General features: G+C 34.2%; 1 long non-coding RNA gene across 1 annotated transcript; it reads left to right on the top strand.

The window, feature by feature from the left end:
* The first annotated feature begins 259 nt into the window (after nucleotides 1-259).
* LOC127157707 (uncharacterized) lies at nucleotides 260-6450 on the top strand. The gene is made up of 6 exons (XR_007825975.1): nucleotides 260-382; nucleotides 2145-2218; nucleotides 2392-2476; nucleotides 2577-2644; nucleotides 3262-3391; nucleotides 6023-6450. It is a non-coding gene; the product is annotated as an uncharacterized LOC127157707 (long non-coding RNA).
* The last annotated feature ends 245 nt before the right edge of the window (nucleotides 6451-6695 follow it).

The raw sequence follows: 6695 nt of genomic DNA on the forward strand, positions 1-6695 counted from the left end.
AGGGTAACTTGCAAATTGTGAAGGTGAGGGGAAAGGCATTATCGTGCACTGCTGACGCATGCTACATGTGTATCTGTTTAGTATAACGTCTTCTCAAAGTGCATCTTCTTTTAACCCATTCCCCATTTCTGGGCTTATTTAAAAAAAAAAAAAAAACAATAGTGCACGGGAACGCGCACTAATTTAAAATGGGGGAAAGGCACCGCTCATTGAACGAACGTTAACAATGTCGACGTCATTTTTTTCAGTCAGCGCCATTTTAGCTCGCCCACCGCCTAGCAACTGTTGGAATAACGATACGTGATAACACAACTGTTTGACTTCTGGGGACTTCACATCTCTTTTCGAGTCAAGCCCGACAACACTTTTCTAAACTAAAAAGGTAAAACTCTCGAACAACTGTCGTTGTAGTTATTGATCCTGTCTTGTAGACGCGATGTTATGTTGCAATTTCTGTGGCAAGTCAGTCAAATCATTGAGGGGGTATGTACTACACTGCAAACTTCACCGAAATGAACCACTTCGTTTATTTAAGTGCTTTGCAGCCGATTGCAAACAGACTTTCTGTACATATGCATCATTTAAGGCTCATTTTTACAGAAAACATAATGTTAATGCGCCTGTTAACATTACTGTGGGGACAGCTGTTAACATTACCGCTATTAAATGTGCAGTCACATCCATTTGAAGTGTTAAGACAAAACACTTAAAAGGCACTACCTGTATGGAACAGCATCCACTTTACTGTACTTTATCTGTTAACCACTAACAGAAAAAGTATGCTTTTAGGTTTTGGGTTAATGTTAATGTTTTAATAAGCATTGTTTTTGGTTCAGTTCAATTGGTAAACTGGCTTATTTCACATTTTGGTAAAAGTTATTAATGTCTAATGATTACCTAAGAACAATGTAACATTTTGGACATTTTTGTTAAAGGCTGTATTTGTTCAGTTTAGTAAAAAAAAAAAAAAAAGAGCAATTTTTTTTTTTTTTTTTTTTTTTTTTTACATTTTTCTAAAGATGTTACAAAACAAATTGATTTTACTCCCTGCTAGGGTTGTGACGATGAGGAAATTTCCCCACCGGTTAATCGACATGTGACAACACCGGTAATACCGGTATCTCCGTGGGGGTGGGGGTTTCCTCTTTTCCTCTTTTTTTTCTGCTGTTAAATAGCTTATAAATGCGTGCATATTATACTTTCACTTTCAGTTTTGCGGGAATTGCCAATTCGGCGTCAATTGTTTGAATGGACGACAACGAAACTAAAAAAAAAAAAAATTCACTGATATTAAACACAGAACTTTTATTAACATAACGAAAAAAAAAAAAAACACAAGGCCATTCTCTTTCTGTAAATTTGACTCCTCTCGTTCTCCTCACGTGATAAATGAAATATGACGCATTGTAGCCATGTTCAGTTTTTAATTATAGTGCATGCTCTTGTCTTAAGTAAATTATTTAGAATTATATTTTCCATTTAATTCAAATAAATATTTAATAAAAAAACGAATACTTAAAAAAAAAAAAAAAATGTGGGGACGGTGTCACGGTGGAAAAGTGATGTCACCGGTGTTGCGTCTTAAAACCGGTAACACCGTCAACACCGTCTATCGTGGCAAGCCTACTCCCTGCATATAGTGTGATATGCTTTTAGTTTTGGATTTTAGAAGTTTTGTTTTTTCAAAATAGTCTGATACAACAGGGAGTTTAGAGTGTTTGGCTGTTTACTTACTGATGTTAATAAACCTTTTGGAAAACTTTCCAGACACCTTTTTTTCAGTGATTGTTGTAACCTTTCAAATTAAGTTAATGGCTGATGGCATTGCTAAGATCTAGGAATCTACTTAAAAGTAAGTAAATACTTTGAAATTTTTCTGCTAAAAGTAAAATAGCTTTTACAGACACACACACATTGTATAAGCTATTTTCATAACTAGTGTAAAATTGAAGTCTTTCAATTCTGACACATTTCAAGCACTGCATTCAAACTTCAGTAGATGATGACTTTGAGGAAACAACTTTCTGGACCTTTGTGACAAAAGAAAGTGGTGAAATTGTACTCTTTTATCAACAGTATTTATTTAATTTACTGGTTTTAACTTTTAATGACATGTTTTTGCTGTATCCACTTTATTTAACAAGAGACACAATGGAGAGAGATCAGGATTGCAGCACCAGGACCTAGGTGGAAGTGAACTTTGGTTGCTACAATAATGGTATGTGTTGTGTTGAACCTGATTAGCCACTTGTGAGGCACAACTGTTGGTTTTTCACTAAATGTGGCCATTTATTTATTACATGTAATTTGAGTGAAAGATATGCTTGAAAATATGTTGTCTTATTTAGGACAATATTTTTCCCTTTACCTGTTTTTGTTATGTTATGCCAGGTGTTGTACGCAACAAGGACCTCTTCAATCTCTTTTTCCTGACAGTATCCATTTGGATTTCGATACTTTTCAAGAATAAATAGCAGTAAGTTTTGCTGTTCATTATACATTAATTTCTTTTACTTTCTTACCAAAAACTTTTGAAGTACTATTTAATTATTTAACCCTTTCTTTAACTTGCACAGCTGGAAATTTCAGTGCTTCCAACTTTGCAGAAATGTGGGATGGCCAAGTCTCAGAGTGCTAAGCTTCAGTGAGTACATTTCATTCATAAGCTTTTAAAGTAACTGCCCTGCATCAATATTTGTCAGATCATACATGTTACCTTTTGGTCAGCTGCTCAAATAACTATACTCTGTTGTCATTGATATGATAAAATTGTGGAACTAAAATCTTTTTTTTCTAAAGAATATTTTATTACAACATAAATATGTTCACAATCTTTCATTCTATAGCAGTGCATATGTCAGTTTTTAATTTCAAAACAGAGGTCCTAATGCTTGATCTCAACTGATGTGTAAAATATTGTTTATGCTAATTTTTCTAAACTTTTAACATCATATTACTAAAATTACTTGCACATTTACAGATTAATATTACCACACGTTCACCACATTCTGTCATCTTCGTGAAGCTTGTATGCATGCATGTAAAAGATCTTGAGTAAAATGTATTATATATTCATGTACATTGTTTACATAATGTTGACGATGATTACTTTTTTAGTTGGAAATAACACAACCTGCTTAATATTTCTAAGCGAAGCACTTACTGTAGCTAATGTGTAAATGCTATAAAATTTGTTATATCACTTAACTATTTATGTTATCATTTTTTTCTTTTTTTGTTTCTTATCTCCTTTTTGCAAAGAGGATCATGTCAGCACCAGCTCAGAGTTCCAGTTTTCTGAACATTGTATCCTGTGAGCAAGAGACTCTGTCCAACCTCTCTTCAGTCAAGTCTGGACCCAATAAGACAGCAGTCTCAAGGACAATTAATGGTAAGTAGTGGTATAGTTCAGTGTAACAAATGCTAGGTAGATTCAAGCACAACACTCAGTTCAAACTATTAGTGAATAATAAAAAAAAAAAAATATTTATTTCATCATTTTATTTTTACTATTAAAAAGATCAAAGATACACTTTGAGGCGCCACGTAGGATTTAAATCAAACCTCGCTTATCAATACATACATAAACATGTGCATATACACCTAGAAATTACTTGCATATACATGTATACTGTTGGGTGTTCAAAATATATATATGAAATACACGTGCACACTAATATGAAATCCATACCAATACATCTTTTCTTAGTAATGAATATATATACACTTGTGAATAACTTGTATATACATATAAACTTAATGCATGCATACGTTAATAGACACTCGCTATACGTATAAACTTGATCCATGCATATACACCTACAACAACACGCACATATACATATAAACTCGCTGCATGCAGACACACCTGTACATACTCGCATATACATATAAACTTGATCCATGCATATACACCTAAAAACACTCGCACATACATATAAACTCGCTGCACGCATATACACCCATAAAACACTCACGCAAACATACAAAATAAATTTCAGGTAAGACGCAGGCTTTAGTTGTGTATATACATATATGCAAGTGATTTCAATTGTGGATGTGCGTTAACTTTTCAGTGTAAACGGAAGGCATTTCAGTGTAAACGGAAGCAGCGGCACTTCCGGCGGAATCTCCAGATGCCGGGGCATTTTAAAACGCTTAACGTGACTTAATGCATTAAAATAGTGTTTTAAAAGACCTTTAATAAAGCATACGATGTACCAGGGGCGAATTTCCACTAGTCACTTTTCAAAATCCCGTTCAGCACCGCCGAGAGTTCGCGCGATCGTTCAAACAAAACCGAAAGTAAAACGCGCACACGCCTTCAAAAGCAATTTTAATACCCTCGCGTTTAGAGCGCGACTCCCCAATGCGTGCAAATTAGGCTACATAACATATTTAGGATGTTATTAGTATGTAGGCTATAATAGGTTGTGTAGTTGTCTATAGTTCTCTATCATGTTTGAAAAATTTAGTCTCTATTTGCACTTTGAATATTGAGAGAGTAGCCTACTTGGCTACTATAACTAGGACTGTATAAACTAGGACTGTATATATATATATATATATATATATATACATACTGTCTTTATTTATATGTTAAATTTGCGAAAAAGAGCTTTAGTTAGGAGGTCAAACATTCAAGAAGCTCATAATTCATGTACAGTTCTAAGGTCTGAAGAGACTTATGAAATCATGCAGGAGAGAATTAAGCCAGTCAGTTGAGTTTGTAGCAAAACTTTTTATGGTCCTTGAGTGTTGTTGTCTTTTACTGCATGTGTCTTTTACTGCTTGTAATTCATACTCAGAAAGTAGAACAGAACATAGTTAAAACAATTCAAATAGAGACCAAAATTTTTCGAGCATGATACAGAACTATAGACAACTACACAACCTATTATAGCCTACATACTAATAACATCCTAAATATGTTATGTAGCCTAATTTGCACGCATTGGGGAGTCGCGCTCTAAACGCGGGGTATTAAAATTGCTTTTGAAGGCGTGTGCGCGTTTTACTTTCGGTTTTGTTTGAACGATCGCGCGAACTCTCGGCGGTGCTGAACGGGATTTTGAAAAGTGACTAGTGGAAATTCGCCCCTGGTACATCGTATGCTATATTAAAGGTCTTTTAAAACACTATTTTAATGCATTAAGTCACGTTAAGCGTTTTAAAATGCCCCGGTATCTGGAGATTCCGCCGGAAGTGCCGCTGCTTCCGTTTACACTGAAATGCCTTCCGTTTACACTGAAAAGTTAACGCACATCCACAATTGAAATCACTTGCATATATGTATATACACAACTAAAGCCTGCGTCTTACCTGAAATTTATTTTGTATGTTTGCGTGAGTGTTTTATGGGTGTATATGCGTGCAACGAGTTTATATGTATGTGCGAGTGTTTTTAGGTGTATATGCATGGATCAAGTTTATATGTATATGCGAGTATGTACAGGTGTGTCTGCATGCAGCGAGTTTATATGTATATGTGCGTGTTGTTGTAGGTGTATATGCATGGATCAAGTTTATACGTATAAGCGAGTGTCTATTAGCGTATGTATATACAAGTTATTCACAAGTGTATATGTATTCATTACTAATAAAAGATGTATTGGTATGGATTTCATATTAGTGTGCATGTGTATTTCATATATATATTTTGAACATCCAATAGTATACATGTATATGCAAGTAGTTTCTAGGTGTATATGCATGTGTTTTATGTATGTATTGATAAGCGAAGTTTCATTTAAATCCTACGTGGCGCCTCATAATACACAGTACAAATGCACAAATGAAATAAACAGTGCTTTATTTTTTCAGCTACAATAGGTGTAGATGTGTGTATTTCAGTCTTTTGCCCTGATACTCATATTGATTATCAAAGTAGACTGCATAATTCAGAGTGTTGCTTGCTTGTGTGTAGTTCATTAATAATCAATTTGACAAAAGAAGACTGAGTTTATCTCTGTTTAAGCATATTGCTTATGAACTAACTTGTCTTTGTGTCTGTTTTCTGCAGATAGATCATGCCAATCCACATTGAAATAGTGAGAACATTCAAGTCTTCAAGCAGTACATTTCCAGTTTCTCGAACTGACTCAGTCCCATGTCTTCCGTCAAGTGTGGACTCATTACTGTTGTTCAACCAGACAAGCGGCCCTGATTGATGTTTATGTCATCATTGATTATCCTGAATTTATATGGACACATTTTATTTCCAAGATCAACACGTCTTTGTGAGTACACTGGTCAAGTTATTGGATCAGCTCAGACTGTTTTAACACAGTGCCTGTGTGCAGAATCTGTTTCTTTAAAATCTAATAATTATGGTTTGTGCCTTGATTTACTATAGACAGTATTTATTAGTTAATTTAGCAATTCCAATAACCTGACTGATTACTGTAAAATCTGTGGCAAACAACTGTAATGCCTTTTGTATTTTACCGTATTTTTGCAGTGAAATTCTGGCAACCACAGCTGCCGGTAATTTTCTGTAAAATTGAACATTACAATAAAATACTATAATATTCTATACAGTTGTATTGTGTTTGTTACGTAAATAGAATGTAATTAGTTTGACAGTATATTTATTATATTAACAGTAGTTTACTGTAAGAAAATCTACATTTACAACTGCTTATTTTAAAGTAAATTACTGTAAACATGTTTACAATATATCTGTTTTATTTAAC

The sequence above is a fragment of the Labeo rohita genome, unplaced genomic scaffold (genome assembly GCF_022985175.1).
Source record: "Labeo rohita strain BAU-BD-2019 unplaced genomic scaffold, IGBB_LRoh.1.0 scaffold_1172, whole genome shotgun sequence".
NCBI classification, from domain to species: domain Eukaryota; kingdom Metazoa; phylum Chordata; class Actinopteri; order Cypriniformes; family Cyprinidae; genus Labeo; species Labeo rohita.